We start from the raw sequence: 23,981 nt of genomic DNA on the forward strand, positions 1-23,981 counted from the left end.
TTTTAGTAACCATGGTACTGCTACAACAAGTGAATGTCCACAAAAGATATTTTAATAAATCGCCTGCTTTGAGCGTGCTTACAGCAGCACACTAGGAGTTAACTTTCTGAATTCAGTATGGCGAAAGGCATCTAAGGCTGAATTTCTCAAAATTAAGCACCTTCATGGAAAAAATATTTGGTAGGCGTAGTAGGGGACACTTTCCTACACAACCGGTACCAAATAGTTTTTCATGAAAAGTTCCTAATTTTGAGGGTTTACGTTAGATGTCTTTCGCCATACAAATTTCTGGCGGTTAACTCTTGCTGGATATTTTGCGCATATACTATACTGCCGTTCTACGCATAATTGTTCCATGTTACCTTTGATGAAAAAATCCAAACTCGAGTCAATTTGTTCACCAATTTATAAAATCGATTCGATCTTAAAATTTAACAAATATTTTTGGGATTTTATGAGCGTAGGCAACACTTTTCCGGGACATAAAACGAATCCCTACTTATTTAAACGGTTTTCAGCCTCTATCATTATCAGACAACAACTTTATTTTTTCAGTGGGACAAATTGACTCGAGTTTGAGATTTTTCATCAAGGGTAACATGGGACAATTATGCGTACACAGAGCAAAAAAAAGTTGGGATTTCTACATTTTCTACATTTTATTTTAAGAATAAGGGAATCTTGGTATTTTTGAGTGCTATAATATTTATTTGAATTGAATGCAAAATGTTTGATTTGAATGTTTTTATCTCAGTGTAAAATTGTTGTTTTCACAGTGAAAACAATCAAAACAAAATTAGTAAAATAATCGAATTTATTCTTTCTGTCAAACAACAACAACAACAAAAATACTCAACAAGGATGAAAAATGTTGAATGTCATTCGATTCGGCGCCAATTTTTCAACGTTTTTCAGTTCAAGTGCTCAGAGATCTACAACGATGACATCGGCCGTATTCTGCTGAAAAGTGAAGAGCAAACTGGCAAACGACTGTTTACGGAACCGTAATTCATTCAGTGATTTATTGAGTAAAGGTTTGTAGATTGTTGTGGTATTTTGCCAGAATTTTCGCGATGAAATTTTGAACCCATTATGTAGGGTTATGTTTGTAACAGTCCATTGGTATTTGCATTCCATTTCAGCCACTCCGGACGATATGTGGACCCCGTTCAAGCACCTCTTCAATAGTATCGAGTCGTTCCTGTCGGCGTCCGGCAGTAGCACTGGGCAACAGCAGGAACAAAATGTGGCCAGTCTGGATGCGCTGCTGCGAAAGCATAAAGCAGAATCTCATCACCCTGCTGCAAAATCCACCGAAGAATGCCAAAAGCCAGGAGGCAATCCGGGTCGGGATTACGAACGGAATAACGTTGCCTGAGTTTGGGCACACTATTCTGTCAAAGGACCTGGTGGACGAGAGTGTGATTATATTCGATATGTACGATATGCACAGCAGCAGATGCCGAATCATCCGGGGCTGCCGCGGGGCTTGGTGTCAGTATTGCTTTATTACCATGGGAGAAAGTCACTAATTGCGAGCTTGAAGGAGTTGTTCCAATCCCGGGCTGGTGTAAGTTGGTGCACGGATGCGCCGCACGAGATAACACAGCTGATCACATCGTACACGAATGGGCTTGTGGCTGATGGAGTGCTGAATAAAATCGTGGATTTGCTGGGGGTGTTGGACGTAATGAAAGAACTGGACGTTCTGACGACGAATCGGGCGCTGGGTCCGCCGAAGCATTTTCATCAGGTGCTGGATTTGTTCGAGAAGATTCGGGTGCTGTTGCAAACGTGTTTGTTTAACTGGGCGACACAGTGCGGGCTTCCACAGGGAACGACAGTGAAGTTCATCCGATACTTGGCCAAATACAAGTCGACGGTATCGAACGGAGGAGTGGACAATAAGATGCTGGCGCTGCAGATGGCGTTGATGAACGGGTTGGATATGACCGTGATTCAGAGCCGGGAGGATGGGGAGGAGGTCGTGAAACGGCTGCCAATGGTGAGGGATCCGGAGTTCATCGAGAAGGTGATGGATTCAGTGTGTTCATGTTGGGAGTGCGGAGGTTTGCGATCGGTTTCGTTGTTCACGTTTGGGATGGATTTTTATATATTTTATATGTATAATTATTTTTAAATTGTTAAATTTTATTGTATATAAATATAGTTTTCTTGAATATATTTTTCTTGAATAAAAATAATAAATGAAACGAAACGGAATATTTTTGAATACGTAAAATGACATTCTACTACTGACATACTAGACTCATATTGAAAGCGCGCATAACTTGTTGTTTTGAAAGCTAAACTGTTAATTCGAAAGTAAAATACACATTTAGTTTTGAGAGGAAAATGTCATTTCCAAAAGTCAACTCCTGTGACAATTCTTACCGATGTGACATTCTTGCGCTTGTAGATTTAACAGTCGTATACTTTCTACTGAAAATCACTAACGAATTTTCTTAACTTTACTAACGTTTCTTTGACTTTTACCAACTATTTTTTTTTGTGTGTAGAAGGGCAGTACCCAGGTAACCATAAGCATTAAAATAAGCCATACGTGCGACTATAAGGCTACCACAGAGCTAACAAACTTCATACTGGCTCTATAATAGCCCTATATAGCCGAAAAGGCGAAATAAAGTGCTTATGGTTACCTGGGTATAGCGCCTGGATGTGGCAGCGGCGGGTACACACAAAGAACAAACATGGTTTTATAGAATATTATGCACTTTTATTTTGAAAAGTGCTTCATTTTCCTACACACTTAAAATTCTATGTTTACCGATTGCCGAGAATCCAACAGCCGAGATATTGGTAATAATTTCGACGAATTTCGGTAAAAATTTTACCGAGATATCGGTAAACTTTACCGAGTCATCGGTAATCGTTACCGAGATCTCGGCAAAAAATCAACTTTGCCGAATTTCGGCAAAATAGTGACGAAATTTCGGTATTCGAAAATGAATCGCCTGCTTTGAGTGGCTTACAGCGGCACACTAGGAGTTAACTTTCTGAAATCAGTATGGCGAAAGGCATCTAAGGTTCGATTTCTCAAAATTAAGCAGCTTAATCGAAAAAATATTTGGTAGGCGTAGTAGCGGACACCATCCTTCATAATCGGTACCAAATAGTTTTTCATGAAAAGTTTCCTATTTTGAGAAAACCCGCGTTAGATGTCTTTCGCCATACAAATTTCTGGCGGTTAACTCTTGCTGGCTATTTTGCGCATATACTATAGCGCCTGGATGTGACAGCGGCGGGTAGAAAATCAGCCACTGCCCATAATTCATTATTCTCATTAAAAAATACTTTTTTATTTAAAAGTTGTTTTTATCCTATTCCCAAAGTAACATTAATGGCGATAAGCTCCAACGAGGATAATACGCCAATCTCGTATTATCCTCGATTTCGCTAAGCTTCAAGCCGTATTATCCTCATATTTAATCTCGGATTTTCTCTTAATACCCCGATTTCGGAGTATTAAGATAATCCGAGATTTTCTGTATGCACGCAGCCAAATCTTAACTTGCTCTCACTAACACATATGTATGTGGTGCAAATGTCAGTTTTTGTTTTGTTTTTCAATTTTAGTTTTCTTTCGTCGCGGTCTCAAAACTACATTTTTTTTAAGTTCAATATTTAAAAAAGTTTAATTCCGGGATTTTTACATTGACGCTGGCGAGAAGCAGCAAACACCGGAGAAAAAGCAACGAAGGCTGCAAACTAGCAACTGCTGATTTGGTATGTCGCCCTATTCCTGGACCAAGGAGACGGTTCCACCCATAGGTACCGAGTTCTGAGGCGGAAACGCTGTTACTGGATTCGATGGATTGACTTTGGCGCGGTAATCATCATCGAGCCCGAGTGCCTCCACATTGTCCATTCGCTGAGTCAAAGAGGTGACTCAGATGAACATCCAGAACAATCAGCTCAAACAACCGCTAAACAAGAATGGGAATGAGAATGGTCTTATTTCTAGTGCGCGTATCTCAGAGTAAACCGGGTGACTGTACTTTCGGTGCGGATAGAGGACAAAGTGATCACGTCATCATTCGGTGGTATGAGGAAAAATACGACGTCGGCGGCGGCGGTCAGAAATTCCAACCTGTGCTACCTGATCTACAAGCAGATTCCGATAATGCAGACCGGTACCGTAATCCCAACAAACATTCACTAGTTGAACTAACATCAGTGTGATGATTTAATTCAGCGCTGTGTTGAATTATGTCTGTACTATTTCTTATCTCAACTTCTGTTCAAGCATTGTTCACACAATTTTGGCGAAGTTATACAACTACATCATCTCATTTTGAAAAACAACTTTATTAACTGATTCGTTAAACCTTTAATAAGCATTTTACTAAGCCTCAATTCAGCTACATGTGAATTCTTCGAAAATAATAACGCATAGAAGGTAACATCAGTAAGATCTTCAATGAACGTATTTTGAAGCAATTGCTATTTTCATATAATCATTTTAAAATTTTCCTAAATCGGGTCTCGAACTGCTGTCATTTGATCATCCGCCGGTAACGTTGTCATCCGCGCCATCCTTGATTTGTTAGATATGGCTCACTCAATGCATAACATAAATAATCTTATTGCTGAATATGAATCATAATTGGACTCTTATTCAATAAGTCGATCTGTCAAACTGCAGTTTGTTAATAACTGTACAATTTTTTATTTCAACAATTGTTCAACCAGTCATAACTATCGCACACTAGGAAAAATACGTAAAAATAATGTCGATAAACGATAAAATAAAATCCGTCCCCAATGTTATTTATGAATTTATGAAAATAAAATCAATGTATATTCGGCCTTCCTTAGAATCTCTTGATAATCGATTGCGATATGATTGCCAAATGCTAAGATAATTTCAATTATTTCGCCGCAATAAAGATCAACATCCATGCGATAATATTGGGATTCCACACATCAAAGATTCAATAATTTTCCGATGTTATTCAACGGCGTTAAGGTAGCCTCACACCTCATGAATTTGGTCCGCAGATTTTTTTTCCCATGCATTTTTGCATATGCGATGTTTTCGGGATTTGGGCACGGAAAATCAAAATCCCGGCCCCATTTAAAATGCACGGGGATCAAAATCCGGCGGAAAATTTTCCCGAGGTGTAAGGCAGCCTTTATGTCCGGCTTTTAGTAAATTTAGTTCCGCATGAATGCATGATTTTTTTTTATTGCTCCAGCAGTTTTGTTCGTTATAATCTCCGACAGTTTAATAAATCACGAAAATAAAAAGCATGTCTTGAAAATAAATCATTATTTTTCTATAAATCAAATTTCCCAGATCTAGAACCCAGATTTTCTCTCAAACTGAAAAAAGCATGTTTTTTCCCACTGTGCGATAGATCAGATAAATTTGAAATCCAATGGTTAAGAAGGACAAAGGTTAAGAAGGATGTCTAATGTCTGCTTATTAACTTACTATTCAAACTCAATTCGACCACCCTTTCAGAGCATCACATCATAGTCGAACAGAGAACTTTAAAAATCATTAGTTCAGTACATTGTTAAACTTCCCCAATGTGCTGAAATGTGATAAAACGAAAACGTAAGTTCGACTTTAAATAAAGGTAGTAAACAAATAAATAGGCCATGTCGAATATTAGTTAGATTAAATGCTGAAATGAAATCTGTCTAGCAAATTATTCAGCATCCATTTTATTCAGCTACAAAGATCACAAATAAACAATAATTCAACCTAGATGCTTATTTGTAGCTTGTCGTTGTTTGTTGGGATGCACATGCGGCAATCGTTCAACGCGACGCGCTGCGCTTCCTGGCCGCCAGAATCGACGCCTGGGTCGAGTAGCTGGGAGCGATGCCGATGCTGTAAATTTAATATGAAAATGAGAGAAATCCGAGTGATCCGGGATATGTTAATGTAACAGATTTCAAATCATTAAATAAAGCTCTTAAATGTATGTATAATAATATAGGAATGAATTATCACACGTCCGAACTAAACCTTTACAGAGGTTACTGATGGAAATCCCCGGCAGCAAGAGATTTGGAAAATTCCTCCACCAATTCAAGGGAATCCTTTTGGGAGTTCTATGAAATTCTGTGAAAACCCTGTGGGAATTCTAAAATTCTGGTGATCCCGTGTGAAAATTGTGGGGAATATGTGAGGGAGTTCTGGGTAATTCAAGAGGGAATTACCGTGGAAATTATTTTTATGGAAAATTACTGCGGGAATTTTGGAAAATTCTTTTAGGAGATCTGAATAATTCTGGAGAACTTATTCGGAAATTCCATCGGTTGAAAATTCCACATCATAGGAAATTATGGGAAATTTCTTTGGAAGTCCTGGGAGATTATTTCAAGAATTCTATGGAACTCAAAAAACTCTAAAAAATTCATGCGGGAATTCCTCCAGGTGTTCCTTCTTGAAAATCTTCAAGAGTTCCTCCAGATTTCTTTTCTGGCGTTTATCCAGGAAATCCTAGAGATCCATTTATAAGAGTTCCTCCAGGAGTTTCTTCAGGCATTTCTCCTGGCGTGCCTACAATACCCAACAAACAATTTCAGCTGAACAAGCTAGTTTTCTAGCTGAAGAACACTATTTTTGGTTGAATAAGCGCTCTATTAGCTTCCAATGTTTGTTGGGTAGTATGCTCTGAAATTTCTCTAGGAGTTCAGGTATTCTTCTCGGCGCTCCTCAAGTAATTCCTCCTGGCATTCTTCCAGGAGTTCCTCCAGAAAGTCCATCAGAAGTTCGACCAGGAATTCCCTCTAGCGTTCCTCCAGCACTTGCTTCTAAAAACTTTCAAAAGTTACTGCAGGAAGTCCTCTTAGAATTAGGAATTCCTCAAAACATTAATTCAGGAGTTCCTCCATGAAATCCTTCAGGGGTTTCTCCAGAAATCCCTCCAGGTGTTCTTTCAGGAGTTCCTTCATAAAAACCTTCAAGAGTTCCTAAAAAAAATTCTTTCTTGACGTTCTTCCTGGAAGTTCTCCAGAAGCTACTTTCGGATGTCCTCCCTCGAGGAATTTCTCCAGCAGGTAATCGTGGAAATACGTCTAAAACTTCTCCTGGCGTTCCCCAAAGAATTTCTCTAAAAGTATCTCTAAGAATTTCTCCAAAACTTCCTCAGGAATTGGAATTCTTTCGGAAGTTCCTTTAGAAATTCACAAATTCACATTCCTTGACCTTGAAGTTGAAGTTCCTCCATTCATCAGGGAGTTCATCCAGAAATTCATCAGGGAGTTCATCCAGGAATTCCTCCGGAAGTTCCTACGGGCGTTCGTCCGGAAGTTCATCCAGGAATTGCTCCGGAAGTTCCTACGGGAGTTCCTCCAGGAATTCCTCCGGAAGTTCCTCCAGGAATTCCTCCGGAAGTTCCTCCAGGAATTCCTCCGGAAGTCCCTCCAGGAATTCCTCCGGAAGTTCCTCCAGGAATTCCTCCGGAAGTTCCTCCAGGAATTCCTCCGGAAGTTCCTCCAGGAATTCCCCCGGAAGTTCCACCAGGAATTCCTCCGGAAGTTCCTCCAGGAATTCCTCCGGAAGTTCCTCCAGGAATTCCTCCGGAAGTTCCTCCAGGAATTCCTCCGGAAGTTCCTCCAGGAATTCCTCCGGAAGTTCCTCCAGGAATTCCTCCGAAGTTCCTCCAGGAATTCCTCCGGAAGTTCCTCCAGGAATTCCTCCGGAAGTTCCTCCAGGAATTCCTCCGGAAGTTCCTCCAGGAATTCCTCCGGAAGTTCCTCCAGGAATTCCTCCGGAAGTTCCTCCAGGAATTCCTCCGGAAGTTCCTCCAGGAATTCCTCCAGAAGTTCCTCCAGGAATTCCTCCGGAAGTTCCTCCAGGAATTCCTCCGGAAGTTCCTCCAGGAATTCCTCCGGAAGTTCCTCCAGGAATTCCTCCGGAAGTTCCTCCAGGAATTCCTCCGGAAGTTCCTCCGGAAGTTCCTCCAGGAATTCCTCCGGAAGTTCCTCCAGGGATTCCTCCGGAAGTTCCTCCAGGAATTCCTCCGGAAGTTCCTCCAGGGATTCCTCCGGAAGTTCCTCCAGGAATTCCTCCGGAAGTTCCTCCAGGAATTCCTCCGGAAGTTCCTCCAGGAAGTTCCTCCGGAAGTTCCTCCAGGAAGTTCCTCCGGAAGTTCCTCCAGGAAGTTCCTCCGGAAGTTCCTCCAGGAAGTTCCTCCGGAAGTTCCTCCAGGAAGTTCCTCCGGAAGTTCCTCCAGGAAGTTCCTCCGGAAGTTCCTCCAGGAAGTTCCTCCGGAAGTTCCTCCAGGAAGTTCCTCCGGAAGTTCCTCCAGGAAGTTCCTCCGGAAGTTCCTCCAGGAAGTTCCTCCGGAAGTTCCTCCAGGAAGTTCCTCCGGAAGTTCCTCCAGGAAGTTCCTCCGGAGGTTCCTCCAGGAAGTTCCTCCGGAAGTTCCTCCAGGAAGTTCCTCCGGAAGTTCCTCCAGGAAGTTCCTCCGGAAGTTCTTCCAGGAAGTTCCTCCGGAAGTTCCTCCAGGAAGTTCCTCCGGAAGTTCCTCCAGGAAGTTCCTCCGGAAGTTCCTCCAGGAAGTTCCTCCGGAAGTTCCTCCAGGAAGTTCCTCCGGAAGTTCCTCCAGGAAGTTCCTCCGGAAGTTCCTCCAGGAAGTTCCTCCGGAAGTTCCTCCAGGAAGTTCCTCCGGAAGTTCCTCCAGGAAGTTCCTCCGGAAGTTCCTCCGGAAGTTCCTCCAGGAAGTTCCTCCGGAAGTTCCTCCAGGAAGTTCCTCCGGAAGTTCCTCCAGGAAGTTCCTCCGGAAGTTCCTCCAGGAAGTTCCTCCAGAAGTTCCTCCAGGAATTCCTCCGGAAGTTCCGCCAGGAATTCATCAGGAAGTTCATCCAGGAATTCCTCAGGAAGTTCCTACGGTAGTTCGTCCGGAAGTTCATCCAGGAAGTTCCTCCGGAAGTTCCTCCAAGAAGTTCCTCCGGAAGTTCCTCCAGGAATTCCTCCGGAAGTTCCGCCAGGAATTCATCAGGAAGTTCATCCAGGAATTCATCAGGGAGTTCATCCAGGAATTCCTCAGGAAGTTCCTACGGTAGTTCGTCCGGAAGTTCATCCAGGAATTCCTCCGGAAGTTCCTCCAGGAATTCCTCCGGAAGTTCCTCCAGGAATTCCTCCGGAAGTTCCTCCAGGAAATTCCTCCGGAAGTTCCTCCAGGAAGTTCCTCCGGAAGTTCCTCCAGGAAGTTCCTCCGGAAGTTCCTCCAGGAAGTTCCTCCGGAAGTTCCTCCAGGAAGTTCCTCCGGAAGTTCCTCCAGGAAGTTCCTCCGGAAGTTCCTCCAGGAAGTTCCTCCGGAAGTTCCTCCAGGAAGTTCCTCCGGAAGTTCCTCCAGGAAGTTCCTCCGGAAGTTCCTCCAGGAAGTTCCTCCGGAAGTTCCTCCAGGAAGTTCCTCCGGAAGTTCCTCCAGGAAGTTCCTCCGGAAGTTCCTTCAGGAAGTTCCTCCGGAAGTTCCTCCAGGAAGTTCCTCCGGAAGTTCCTCCAGGAAGTTCCTCCGGAAGTTCCTCCAGGAAGTTCCTCCGGAAGTTCCTCCAGGAAGTTCCTCCGGAAGTTCCTCCAGGAAGTTCCTCCGGAAGTTCCTCCAGGAAGTTCCTCCGGAAGTTCCTCCGGAAGTTCCTCCAGGAAGTTCCTCCAGAAGTTCCTCCAGGAAGTTCCTCCGGAAGTTCCTCCGGAAGTTCCTCCAGGAAGTTCCTCCGGAAGTTCCTCCAGGAAGTTCCTCCGGAAGTTCCTCCAGGAAGTTCCTCCGGAAGTTCCTCCAGGAAGTTCCTCCGGAAGTTCCTCCAGGAAGTTCCTCCGGAAGTTCCTCCAGGAAGTTCCTCCGGAAGTTCCTCCAGGAAGTTCCTCCGGAAGTTCCTCCAGGAAGTTCCTCCGGAAGTTCCTCCAGGAAGTTCCTCCGGAAGTTCCTCCAGGAAGTTCCTCCGGAAGTTCCTCCAGGAAGTTCCTCCGGAAGTTCCTCCAGGAAGTTCCTCCGGAAGTTCCTCCAGGAAGTTCCTCCGGAAGTTCCTCCAGGAAGTTCTTCCGGAAGTTCCTCCAGGAATTCCTCCGGAAGTTCCTCCAGGAATTCCTGAATTCCTCCGGAATTTCTCAGGAAGTTCCGCCAGGAATTCATCAGGAAGTTTATCCAGGAATTCATCAGGGAGTTCATCCAGGAATTCCTCAGGAAGTTCCTACGGTAGTTCGTCCGGAAGTTCATCCAGGAATTCCTCCGGAAGTTCCTCCGGAAATTCCTCCGGAAGTTCCTTCAGGAATTCCTCCGGAAGTTCCTCCAGGAATTCCTCCGGAAGTTCCTCCAGGAATTCCTCCGGAAGTTCCTCCGGGAATTCCTCCGGAAGTTCTTCCGGGAACTCCTCCGGAAGTTCCTCCGGGAATTCCTCCGGAAGTTCCTCCGGGAATTCCTCCGGAAGTTCCTCCGGGAATTCCTCCGGAAGTTCCTCCGGGAATTCCTCCGGAAGTTCCTCCGGGAATTCCTCCGGAAGTTCCTCCGGGAATTCCTCCGGAAGTTCCTCCGGGAATTCCTCCGGAAGTTCCTCCGAATTCCTCCGGAAGTTCCTCCGAATTCCTCCAGTAGTTCCTCCGGGAATTCCTCCAGAAGTTCCTCCGAATTCCTCCGAAGTTCCTTCAGAATTCCTCCGGAAGTTCCTCCGGGAATTCCTCCGGAAGTTCCTCCGGGAATTTCTCCGGAAGTTCCTCCGGGAATTCCTCCAGAAGTTCCTCCGGGAATTCCTCCGGAAGTTCCTCCGGGAATTCCTCCGGAAGTTCCTCCGGGAATTCCTCCGGAAGTTCCTTCGCGAATTCCTCCGGAAGTTCCTCCGGGAATTCCTTCGGAAGTTCCTCTGGGAATTCCTCTGGGAATCCCGCCGGGCGTTCCTCTCGGGAGTTTCTCCCGGGAATCCCACCGTTATTGACTTTAGATATTTGAGCTTCCGAAACGTGTACATTGAGAATGGGTAGCTAGTCCCAAGCCCCATTTATTGTGTTCTCTGTACAATTTCGCAAGTTCTAGTCAATCACGGAGTAGCAACTACGAATTGTGCGGTCATAATGCTCATGCTCATGCTCAATTTATTCAAAATTCCCGGAAGAATCTAACCAGACTTAATTCATAGAAGTCTCCTTTTGGATTTCATGGAGAGCTCTTAGCTTCTGAAGGATTTCTATAAGGGGAAATTCAATCGAAAATTCGGAAAATTAAATATTCTGATGAGCTCTGAGCTTCCTCGGAAAATTCTCTTTAAACTCCTGGTGGAATCTTTCCGGAATTCTTAGAGGATTCTTTGGTTGTTTTTTTTTTTACAAAATACGTAACGCTAAAATTGATGATTCTAGATCCCCACCCTCCCCTCGTAACACTTTTTGTATGGAACGAAAAGCCCCAAAAGCAATGCCAGCGGAACGGCGGGGCAAATTTGACAGGCAATATATGAATAATCCTCCAGACTGTAGAGGAATTCCTTGCGGGATCTTTCCTGAACTTGTGGAAGAATCCCACCAAGAATTCTGTAGGAATACTTCCAGGATTTCCAGAAGAATTCATTCTTTTACTCCGGGAATTCCTCCAGAAGTTCCTCCGGGAATTCCTCCGGAAGTTCCTCTGGGAATACCTTCGGAAGTTTCTTCGGGAATTCCTCCGGAAGTTCCTCCGGGAATTCCTCCGGAAGTTCCTCCGGGAATTCCTCCGGAAGTTCCTCCGGGAATTCCTCCGGAAGTTCCTCCGGGAATTCCTCCGGAAGTTCCTCCGGGAATTCCTCCGGAAGTTCCTCCGAGAATTCCTCCAGAAGTGCCTCCGGGAATTCCTCCAGAAGTTCCTCCGGGAATTTGTAACCGTTGGTTCCAATTTGTAGCTTGTTAGCTCCTCCACAAGCATCCCCATATCTCGACCCCCACGCCAGTAAGCACCTAACGCCTAGTCCGTTCCAAATCAATGTAGTAGGACAGCCTTACTGGTGGCGATCCCAGCTGTTCGAAGCAAAAAGATTTTATGTACTTCCCGTAATTTCTTTATCACCAGTTCTATGAGCTCCCTCCACACTTTTCCCTCCGTGGGTGAGATAGAGCTCATACCCGTTACCCACGGGAGTTGACCTAATTGTCACCACCGCTATGAAGTTGCTGCCAACTTTTGAGAAGTGCGAAGCTGTCAAACTTCGGCTCTTCTCAAAATACTCAAGAACCAGCGAAAGAGGGTGTAAAGGCTAAAAGATTGGTCCTGGTCGTTCTCTTCCGTATCGACTGCCACCGACGGCAGAAGTGCGCGCCGATCAGATTTCATTTGTTTAAAATTTATAAATATCACAGATAACAGACATTGAAGCTAGAACAAATTTTATTGAAAATCCTGTGTAAACTTTTGAATTGATATACGTTGGCCCACTACTGCCATCTACTCAACTGATTGCGGCAGTACCTAAGGATGCAGCTGAATTACAACCGTCGAACGCAGCCAATGCATTTGACAACCGCAATCGGGCTGCGTTTTCAATAACAATGATCCTTGCGCCATCTCCAATCGATTGCCAAACGCGGTCCCAATTTAAAATACATTTGAACTAACGGTTGCGAATGTTTACACACGTATGGGATGCCAGCCTCAACATCTGTTATCTGTGTAAATATATTACCAGAAGTGCATTTCTAGCGAAATTGGGAACAATTTAACAGCCAGTGGATAGTAAGGCTTGCGTAAAATACGAAAGTAGAAACATAGTTAGTTCATTGTTTTTCTTTGTATAAATTGTATAGTTGAAGTGAACACAAAAGAAAAAATATCAACCCGCACCGATAGCCGGTGAATAAACACAAGAAAAGGTAATTGTCTATGCTATTGTTAAAATAGAAAATGGTGAAGTATAGGGCATGGTGAGAGAGTGACTATGTGGCACTAATCCTGTGGGACAGGTCCGTGTCTGTTTCCGGGCCTTTTCTTTATTTTCGGTGGCCTCGGGTGCAATTCCCGGAGGACTCCTTTTCGCCCCCAGCGACAACGACGACCAGTGACGACCAACCTTGTAGAATCCTCGTACAAAGCTCGACGGACGGTCTCAAGCTAAAATTCGCTGGCGGAAAGCGTAGGACGTTGCGAATCCAGGACCTGGTAACCACGCGGACTGGCACGACGCCATTTCTTTTCCGGGGTTCGGAGCGACGTGGGTGGTGCACGAATAAAGGAAATCCCGCCGCACGGTAGTGGCCCCATTCCGCCTTCGTCCAGCGACCGTAGCCTCATCGATAGGTCCGTGAGTGGCCTCCCCAACGTTCAACCAGGCAGAGCTCCTAGATACGACACGCCGCCGCACGGTAGTGGCCCAATTCCGCCTTCGTCCAGCGACCGTAGCCCCATCGATCGGTCCGTGAGTGGCCTCCCCAACGTTCAACCAGGCAGAGCTCCTAGCTACGACACGCCGCCACACGGTAGTGGCCCAATTCCGCCTTCGTCCAGCGACCGTAGCCCCATCGATCGGTCCGTGAGTGGCCTCCCAACGTTCAACCAGGCAGAGCTCCTAGATACGACACGCCGCCGCACGGTAGTGGCCCCATTCCGCCTTCGTCCAGCGACCGTCGTACCCTCGATCGGTTCGTGAGTGGCAGCCGCAACCCAGATTCCGTCGGAGGGCCCTCCAGCAGCATGCTAGCCAACGTGAAACATCAAACCATACGCAAGTACCCTTGTCCCTCTCACCATAGAAAGGCTTAATGGCCAAATAAACCAATAATGTTAAGATAGTTATTGCATATCGCCATTTCATTTAAGAACGCACTCCCTGGATATATATTGTAATTTTCTTTCGATTCGTGCCCAAAACGGGTATTCAAGCCTCGGTCTGTGGTAGTCCGCCCTGGAAAACGACCATTTCTGAATTTTCTTCCTCTTTCGTCCGTGAACTCGGTTGGCTTTCTCCTCCGTGACGTGACGCGACAATAGATGCTCCTACCAAGGTAAGTGCTAGGTGGTGCAGTAAATATAACGGTGCTAATTAAATTACGACCCAGTGCGTGACAACTTCCTTCCTCATTTCCCTTCTGAGCAGCCGAGAGGCTACAAACTGGCGCCCAGCAAAAATAAATAGTTACCCTAAAGCAATTTATTCACTCCCCCTAGCGGAGGGGAAGAAAAACTCTTCCGGTTTTTTATAATTGTTCGTTCTTCTAACGAAGCAGTTGTTTGAGCAACATGGATTTGGAATTTGAGGTTCAATATAAGCGGTTAATGGTTCATCATCTCGAAAAGCACGAGATTGAATACGAGTTGACCATCAGAGCAGTGCAATATGACCCCGCAGAGACCCGATCTGCCATTCAGAGGAGGCTCAGGGATCGGTTGAAGGACGAAAAAGAGCAAAATGCAGTGTATGTGGAGTTTCTTAGGTGTGATGTTACAGTAGATGCGGAAATCAAAGTGATTGACACAAACTTAGAGAAAATTAGAAGTTACTTAGATAATGAAGTGCATTTTGAAGGTTTCAGAGACAGTCTTCAATCGCGACTGGTGCATTATTTTGCCAGAGTTCGCCGCGCTCAAGAATATGCTGAGACGGACGAAGATCTTACAGACTTTGATAAGCTCCTCTGCACAATTCGAGGACTAATGAACACTCATTTCTCTATGTTCTCACCATTACATTCCGTTAGAAAACAAGTGATGGAAGAAATTGCTCGCTCGGTTTCAAACTTACGGGCGGAGTGTGAATCTAAAAATAACCCATCCAAAAATGTACAAAAAAGTTCTCAGAAAAAAACCAAACAATCAAAGAAGAAAGTTCCACAATCGTCCGAAGAAGAAGATCAAGATAATGAGGGGGCTCAGGGTGGTTCAGGTCTTCCCCTAACGTCGAGTCGCCGCGAATTAAAATCGTACAAACAATCTTCGAACACAAACCTAGAAGCACTTCCGAGTATGCTCGCAACGTTGTATCCCTTCGCGTTTCCACAGTATCCGTTTGCGATGCCTCGTCAAGAGTCCATCCCGGATACGAATCGTTCGGAAAAAGTGATCCGCAAATTTCCACTGAATAAACCATTGAAGTCTAAGCCGATTCAGCAGGCTGAGACGTCGGATTCAGTAACTGAGTCCGACCCAGAAAGTTCTGCATCATCGTCAGATGCTCCGGTCGTTAGACACCAGAGAAACCCACACCGTCGCGCGCTACCCAAAACTCGACCGATATCTGAATGGAACATTCGGTATGACGGCCGAGATAACGGTCAAAATTTGATGAGATTCATCAAAGAAGTAGAATTCTACGTTTCTAAACGCGAATTATTTCGGTCCGCGATATATCTCTTTAAAGACCAGGCCAAATCGTGGTTTATGTCTGGCATGGAAAACGAAGACTTCGCGAATTGGAACGAACTCGTTACGGAACTCAAACGTGAGTTCCTTAGTCCCGATCACGATCACGTGGCCGAGATTAAAGCAATCTCGCGGAAACAAGGTCCAAAAGAACGCTTTTCGGATTATTTGACGGAAATGTTGAAAATATTTAATTCCCTTACGAAACCGATTTCGGAAGGGAAGAAATTTGAAATCGTGTACCGAAATCTACGATCGGACTACAAGGGTCACGCGGTCGCGTCTAACGTGAATAATTTAGCCGATCTGAAGAGGTTTGGGAGGCAGTTGGACGCTACCTATTGGTACAAATACGCCCCAAACACGCAGGATCAGCACCCGCCGCCGCGAAATAAGACTCAGGTGAATGAGATCAGCAGAGATTCTCATAAAATGTCCAAGCCCCCGGTCGAAATGTCGAAGAAATTATACAAATCGCGAAATTTTTATCGGTCGCAGAAAGAAGCCTCGGAAGATGAACACCCTTCGAGGAAACCGTCGAGAGAAATTCCAAGGAAACCTAGAATTGAGAGAAAAAAGCCAGAGGAGCCTAGAACTTCAAAGGTAGAGGAGGAAATACCTTCGTGGATTGATACTTACGTACCTCCTAGGGAAGGGATATGCTTTAATTGTAGACAGCCCGGCCATAACTTTACAGAATGTATTCAACCTAGGTACAAATTCTGCCTCCGATGCGGGTTGCATCAGGTCGAAACCAAAAATTGCCCCTATTGTGAAAAAAACTTCCAATAGACTACCTGAGAGGGCAGGCCAGTCAATGTTTTCAAAATCCCTCACAGCAATCCCTTAACGAATCCGGTTATTACCGAATTCACGACTCTGATTACGACCCCCCCGAGCACGCCCACCTAGAAGAGTTATTCGTTAATGTGCAGGACGATGATCGCCCTTTCGTGAAAGTATCTATCTTCGATGTCCCTATTGTCGGTCTACTTGACAGTGGAGCGCATCGAAGTATTCTAGGCATAGGTTCCTTAAAATTGATTAAATCCAGCAAATTAAAAATATTCCCTGCTAATGTCGATCTGGTCACGGCCAGTGGACAAAAGTTAGAAGTGACGGGCTATGTAAACCTTCCAATAAGTTTTAACGGTCAAACCAAACTAATCCCTACACTGGTTGTGCCTGAGCTCAGGAGACGGCTCCTGTTAGGTACGGATTTTTGGAAGACGTTTGGTATTGTTCCAACTATCCAATCAGTTGCGGTAGAGGAAATTGAAATCGCTCCAGAAGATTGTATTCTGACCGACCAACAACTTCTAGAATTAGAGTTGGTTAAAAGTCAATTCAAAGCGGCAGTCGACGGTCAATTAGACACGACGCCACTAATCTCACACCGTATCGAATTAACTGACGAGGCCAAACAGTTAGCTCCAGTCCGCATAAACCCGTTCCCTACTTCTCCAAAACGTCAGGAGCAAATAAATGAGGAATTGGATAAAATGCTTGAAGCCGGCATCATAGAGCGGTCCTACAGTAACTGGGCGTTGAGGTTAGTCCCCGTTGACAAACCCGACGGGACAGTACGATTGTGCCTTGACGCACGAAAATTAAACGAGAGGACAGTTAGAGATTCCACAGATAACAGACATTGAAGCTAGAACAAATTTTATTGAAAATCCTGTGTAAACTTTTGAATTGATATACGTTGGCCCACTACTGCCATCTACTCAACTGATTGCGGCAGTACCTAAGGATGCAGCTGATTAACAACCGTCGAACGCAGCCAATGCATTTGACAGCCGCAATCGGGCTGCGTTTTCAATAACAATGATCCTTGCGCCATCTCTAATCGATTGCCACACGCGGTCGCAATTTAAAATACATTTGAATTAACGGTTGCGGATGTTTACACACGTATAGGATGCCAGCCTCAACATCTGTTATCTGTGGAGATTCATACCCGTTGCCACACGCAGATAGAATTCTCAGTCGTTTAGGGCCATGTAAATATATTTCGACAATTGACTTGTCGAAAGCGTTTCTGCAAATCCCTCTCTATCCCAAATCACGTAAATTGACCGCCTTTTCAGTTCTAGGTAGAGGACTTTTCCAGTTCACCCGCATGCCCTTCGGACTAGTGAATAGCCCTGCAACACTGTCACGGCTAATGGACAGAGTCTTGGGTGCCGGTGAACTGGAGCCTAAAGTCTTTGTCTACCTAGACGACATTATCGTCTTGAGCGAAACCTTTGAAGAGCACCTCATGTTACTCAGAGAAGTGGCTTCTCGTTTAAACAGGGCTAATTTATCCATAAACGTACAAAAATCCAAATTTTGCGTACATGAGCTCCCATATCTGGGGTACATTCTATCCACAAAAGGGCTAAAGCCAAACCCAGATCGCGTGGAGGCCATTATTAATATAGAACGTCCCAATAGCATACGTGCTTTGCGACGATTCCTGGGCATGAGTAATTATTATCGGCGTTTCATTGCCAATTATAGCCAGGTAGTACGCCCACTTACAGATTTGCTAAAGGATAAGCCAAAATCAATCCGATGGAATGATTCGGCAGAAGCTTCCTTTGTGAAGATTAAAGAGCTGCTTATTACTGCTCCGATACTTGCTAATCCGGATTTCAGCAAACCGTTCTGTATCCATTGCGATGCCAGTGATACAGCCATCGCCGGGGTTCTGACCCAAGATCAAGATGGTATGGAACAGCCAATTGCTTACTACTCTCAGAAATTAACAGGCCCCGAGCAACGCTATTTTGCCACGGAAAAGAGGCGCTGGCCGTACTTAGATCCGTCGAAAAATTCCGTTGCTATGTCGAGGGATCGAAGTTTACGGTGATCACGGATGCTTCGGCCCTAACGTATATACTCCGGAGCAGCTGGCGCACCTCTTCACGTCTCTGTCGTTGGAGCATAGAACTCCAACGCCATGATATGATCATTAAACATCGTCGAGGAATTGATAACGTCGTACCTGACACACTATCGCGTGCGGTAGAAGTACTTTCTTTAACCCAAAACGGCAACGAATGGTACACGAAGATGTTAAATAAGGTTCACGAACACCCGAAAAATATAAAGATTTTCGGGTAGATAATGGTGTGCTAAAGAAGCTCGTATCAACTCAGGGCGACTCTCTCGATTACCGATTTGTTTGGAAAATATGCGTTCCCCAGGACATGAGAGAGAATATCCTCGTCGAAGAGCACGATGATTCCCTCCACTTGGGAACCGACAAGACCATAGCTAGAATAAAGAAAAATATTATTGGCCAAATTTAGGAAACGACGTACGGTCACATATTCGTAGATGTTCTGTTTGCAAGGAATGCAAGCCCCCCAATCGTTCCCAAAATCCGTTGGTTGGTGCTCCTAGATTAGCCACTAAACCATTCCAAATAATCGCTATAGATTTTATTCAGTCCTTACCACGGAGCAAAACAGGAAAAGCCCATTTTTCGTGGTGATGGATCTTTTTCCAAATTTTGCCTATTATTTCCCGTGCGCAAGATAACAGCCCCTCAAATTTGTGAAATACTGGAATACAGTTGGTTCCGGAGATATTCCACCCCAGAAATCCTGATTTCAGACAATGCGTCCTCATTTTGTCTTCCAATTTTAAAGAACTGCTACAAAAGTTCCGGGTGCAACACTGGACGAATCCGCGGCATCACAGCCAAAGTAACCCAGTGGAGCGGCTCAATCGCACCATAAATGCCTGCATAAGAACATATGCACGAACTAACCAACAACTTTGGGACACTCGAGTTCCGGAAATTGAGTACGTCCTCAACAACAGTCCTCATGGTGCTACTGGTTACAGTCCATATCGAATACTATTCGGTCATGAGATTGTTAGCCGTGGAGACGAACATCAAGTCGATCGTGATGTAGAGGAATTTTCGGATGAAGAAAGACTTGAAAAGAAGCTTCAAATTGACCAGTCTATTTACAAACTCGTTTACAAAAACCTAAAAAAACAATTCAATAAAAATTCACATGATTACAATTTGCGTCATAAAACTTTCTCACCTGTGTACATGGTAGGGCAAAAGGTGTACAAGCGAAACTTTCGCCAGTCATCTGCCCCCCATCACTATAATGCCAAGCTGGGACCTTGCTACCTCCCATGCACCGTCATAGCTCGGGTTGGTACGTCCGCCTACGAGCTGGCAGACGAAAACGGCAAATCCATCGGTGTTTTCTCCGCCGCCGACCTAAAGCCAGGGAATTCTGAAAAAGAAACCAAAATGAATTACTTACTGTTTTTGCAATATATATCGTACAAAACATCCTTATGTTTAGCTGCGGCCGAAGCAAACATCGTTCAATTACATCTGTAATGACAAAACAATGTATTAGTCAATGCAATCGAAAGCTCAGAGTAGTTAAATGTATCAATAAACAATAAACATTCATACCTGTTTCATCTTCGATACTAATGGCTACTTTCACTGCATTTTTCTGCGAGCAGGCTGTAAAAACAAAAATAAAAATTAATGGTACCATAACTTTACGATTTCTATCAGTTCTGCCGGCTGTGCGCACAGCTTTTGAAACTTGCATTGAATGAACCCATTCTCAAATCGTAACGAATCACTTTGAGGTACTTACCTGTTACAAATGAAGTTAAATTCCCATCCACTTGTGTAACGAACGCGAATCAATCAATTTGCATTTCAAACTCAAGTTGTCATTTTCGTTAAGCTATACAGCGCACCGCATGGCATATTGTTAGTTGCAATATGCGCATAGTTGATAATTCTCTGCTACCCGAGACAATTATGTCATAAACTAATCTTCTACGAAGGACCAAGAAAGAGACCCATAAATTGTAACAAAAATAGTGACGCACCGATAGTGGCGGCGATAACAAAGTAGAGATAATAAGAAAGGGACCCAAAAGATAATGAGTCAAAATCAGGTAGAATATATTGTACATTCATTTATATATACGGCTTAGCATTAGTAATAAAGTTAGTTCTAGACCACAGTTCTACAGTGTATGTTTTCTACATCCGAAAAATCCGTAAGTCACCGGCGTCACATTTTGGTGGCTCCAGAGAGGAAAGTACTCGCGACGTTGTGTTGAAATTGTGCAGTGATACCGGCGCGCGGAGATCAACTAGAATAAGTGGAAAGGACTCCGACAAAAATAAAAAAAAAAAATTGTCGTAATAAATAGCTAGAGTGATTGATTTTGTAACGTGGTATACTGTCGCCAGGAGTGCAGTCTGAGTGTTGTGCATTGTCACAAAATTTAACTGTTACAAATCTTGAGCCAATAGTGGCAAACATTCGAAAGTTGTGAATAGATATTCACGAATCGTGTCTAAAATACCTTGTGTGTTGAATATTAAAACCCAGAGTGGTAATTCAAGTGAAACTAAGACATTGGACATTTTGAAAATAGTGAAACTGCAGTGTGTGAATTAACAAAAAGGTTGGAAATACCTTTGTAAGCTGTCATCAGAAGTGAACGCGCAGATCCGGCAAAAGGAAACAGAGAAGCAAAGTAGCAGCAAACAACCAGGTGATAGTAAAGTGAACATTTGCGATGGCAAAATCAAAAGCTATGTTCCAATTCGTGGAAAATAAGAACGGAAACTGCCGTTTATGCAAGGAAGCTGACACCAAGGATAATATGGTGTCTTGTGACGATTGTGATAGGTGGTTCCACCTTAGTTGTGTGCAACTTAAGCATACGCCGACAAAAGAAGAGTGATTCCTTTGCGCAAAATGCGAATATCTGGAAAACGAACGAGCGAAATTATTGGACGTAAAAATGAAATTTGATTTAGCGAACCAGCTAAATGAATCGCTGAAAATTCAACAAGATGTGGCAAACAGACGTCAGTCTGAAGGTCCTTTAAATGTGACGAGGCAAGCCTTAATCAAGCTTCCAAAATTTAGTGGAGAGGCTCGTGAATGGCCGAAATTCAAAAGCATTTTTAATGACACATCTGCCGAAGGTAGATTTACCAATCTCGAAAATTTATCAAGATTGGAAGAAGCTCTGTATGGCCAAGCTGCCAAGAGCGTGTCAAATTTGATGATAGGGGCAGCTAATGTTCCTAAAATAATGCAACGGCTTGAAGAAATTTATGGGAGACCGGAGGCTATTTATCAGCAATTATTGAACGAGCTGACAAAAACATTGAATCAACCCAAACTCCATACAATCGATATTGCTAACGCATTGGACGATTTGGTTGTGACAATGGAAACATTGGCCAAGCCAGAATTCCTTCATGATTATCGGTTAATTACTGACATAGTATCAAAGCTACCATTTAGTATGCAGATAACATGGACAGAAGCGCTTCAAAGAAATGTCAGTCAGCCAACTCTCCATGATTTGAATAAGTGGCTGCAAACTCACGCAACGACATTACGGAGATTAGCACCACCTACAAGAAAGGAACAAAAGCCCAGAATCAATATTCATAACAATCCTTTCAAAATGCAGTGCAACGTTTGTAAGCATGAGCATCAAACGTTCAAGTGCAATATATTGAAAAACCTCAATGTTGAGCAAAGGCAACAACGAATTCAACAATTGAAACTGTGTTTTTCTTGCCTGAACAAAGGACACGGTAGTAAGTTTTGCAGAAGCAAGCGAGAATGCAAAATAGACGGTTGCAAGGAATGCACAATCGTTTATTGCATAAATCAGCCGTCGAGAAACCCAAGGAAAATCAAAATCTGGAGAAGGACAAAACTAACAATAATCATCATGGAAATCGAAATCAACGGTATATTATCAAATAGTACCAGTAACGTTGCAGAATGGAAAACTCTCTTTGGAAACATTCGCTTTCCTTGATCCCGGCTCGTCATTAAGCCTTTTGGATCAATCGGTAGCGGATAAACTTGGGCTCCATGGACGGTCAGACCCACTGGAATTAACCTGGACGCAGAACGTTTCAAAGGAATCACCGAGCCGAAGAGTACAGCTGTGGATACGCGGACATGGAGAAAAACTTATTCAATGAAGGATGTCAGGACCATCGAGAACATTGAACTTCCAACGCAAACATTGGATATTAAACACATGAAGAAGGAGTTCACTTATTTAGCTGATGTTCCAGTTCAGGGATACGTCAACGCCAAGCCCATGATTTTAATTGGCATGGAGCACGCTCATTTGTTGTTGACGACCGACAGAAGGGTAAGTGACGAGAACTCGCCGATGGCAGCGCGTACCAAACTAGGATGGTTGATTTTCGGTAAGGTATATAGAGGTGAGCCTTCATATTCTTTTTGCATTAGAGAGCATGAAAGTACAGATTTGAGAGCAATTTTTGAAAATTATTGTTCTACTGAAAACTTTGGAGTCAACGTCGTTAATAAATTACCAAAATCAGCAGAAGTAGAAAGAGCTGAATCAATTATTAAAATACAATTAAATATGAAAACGGACATTACTCAATAGGATTATTGTGGAAAACTGAAAGTATGAGTTTCCTCCAAGTTTTAATAATGCTTTCAAACGTTTGGAAATGTTGGAGAAGACATTAGCTAGGAAACCAGAGCTAAGAAAATGGGCAATTGAGTCATTTGAAGGATTTGTTAAAAGGGTTATGCCCGTAAGCTTAGCCCACGTGAGCTACTACAGGAACATCCAAACACCTATTATTTACCTCATTTTATTGTGACAAATAAAACAAAGTCCCACCTAAATCAAGAATTGTTGTTGATGCAGCGGCAGCAGTAGAAGGAGTATCTTTTAACTCAGCACTGCTTTCAGGTCCTGACACAGTAAAATCTTTGTTCGGTGTTTTGCTAAGATTCAGAGAGTTCAAAATCGCTGTTACAGGGGATATACAAGAAATGTTTCAGCAAATAAAAATTGTTATGGAAGATCAGCCTGCACAAAGATACCTTTGGAGACAATGTGAGGCCGATAGGGATCCGAGCGTATATGTGATGGAATCAATGATTTTTGGATCAACGTGTTCTCCTGCTTGTGCTCAAGCAGTGAAAAATTATAATGCACAGCTTTTAAGGATGATTTTCCAAAGGCTTCTGAGGCTTCTGAAAATAACTTTTATGTTGATGATTATTTGGATAGCTTTGATGAAATTAAAGAAGCATCTGAAGTTGTTCAGGGTGTTATAAATATTCAACAGTATGCTGGATTTCATCTAAGAAGTTTTATTACAAATTCGCAACAGCTTGCCAACGTTATTCCTTCAGAAAGACTTCATGTTTCAGAAATAAAATGGTTCGAGAATAAAGAAATACCAACTGATAAAGTATTGGGTATCTATTGGAATACATAAACTGATTTGATCGAATTTCAATTAAAACTTGATCGATTGGAATTCACAAGGTTGATTACAAAGAGAGAAACTCTCTCGTTTGTAATGAGTATTTACGATCCATTAAGGTTAATTTCGAACTTCACAATTCATGGTAGAATTCTTTTACAAAAATGGCATAAAGAATCTTCTGATTGGGATAGCCAGTTACCAGATAGTTTATCAAATTTTTGGAACTCTTGGATAGATATGCTTAAACTTGTCACCCATTTTAAGATTCCAAGATGTATGACCTTGAAGAATGCATTATTTTATGAATTGCATATGTTCGGAGATGCTTCGGAAAATGCTTTTGCTGCCGTTGTGTATCTGAAAAGTGTTACTGAAAATGGCACTGATGTGAA

The 23,981-nt window shown here is 43.5% G+C and overlaps 1 long non-coding RNA gene and 1 pseudogene across 1 annotated transcript; one reads left to right on the forward strand and one right to left on the reverse strand.

Moving 5' to 3' along the window:
* The first annotated feature begins 915 nt into the window (after positions 1–915).
* Positions 916–2,200, forward strand: LOC134203431 (nuclear pore complex protein Nup205-like; annotated as a pseudogene).
* A 17,043-nt stretch (positions 2,201–19,243) lies between these two features.
* On the reverse strand, positions 19,244–19,534 carry LOC134203432 (uncharacterized). The gene is made up of 2 exons (XR_009977602.1): positions 19,346–19,534; positions 19,244–19,284 (listed from the first exon to the last, which is right to left on the reverse strand). It is a non-coding gene; the product is annotated as an uncharacterized LOC134203432 (long non-coding RNA).
* Positions 19,535–23,981: the final 4,447 nt, after the last annotated feature.

The sequence above is a fragment of the Armigeres subalbatus genome, unplaced genomic scaffold (genome assembly GCF_024139115.2).
Source record: "Armigeres subalbatus isolate Guangzhou_Male unplaced genomic scaffold, GZ_Asu_2 Contig1850, whole genome shotgun sequence".
Taxonomy (NCBI): domain Eukaryota; kingdom Metazoa; phylum Arthropoda; class Insecta; order Diptera; family Culicidae; genus Armigeres; species Armigeres subalbatus.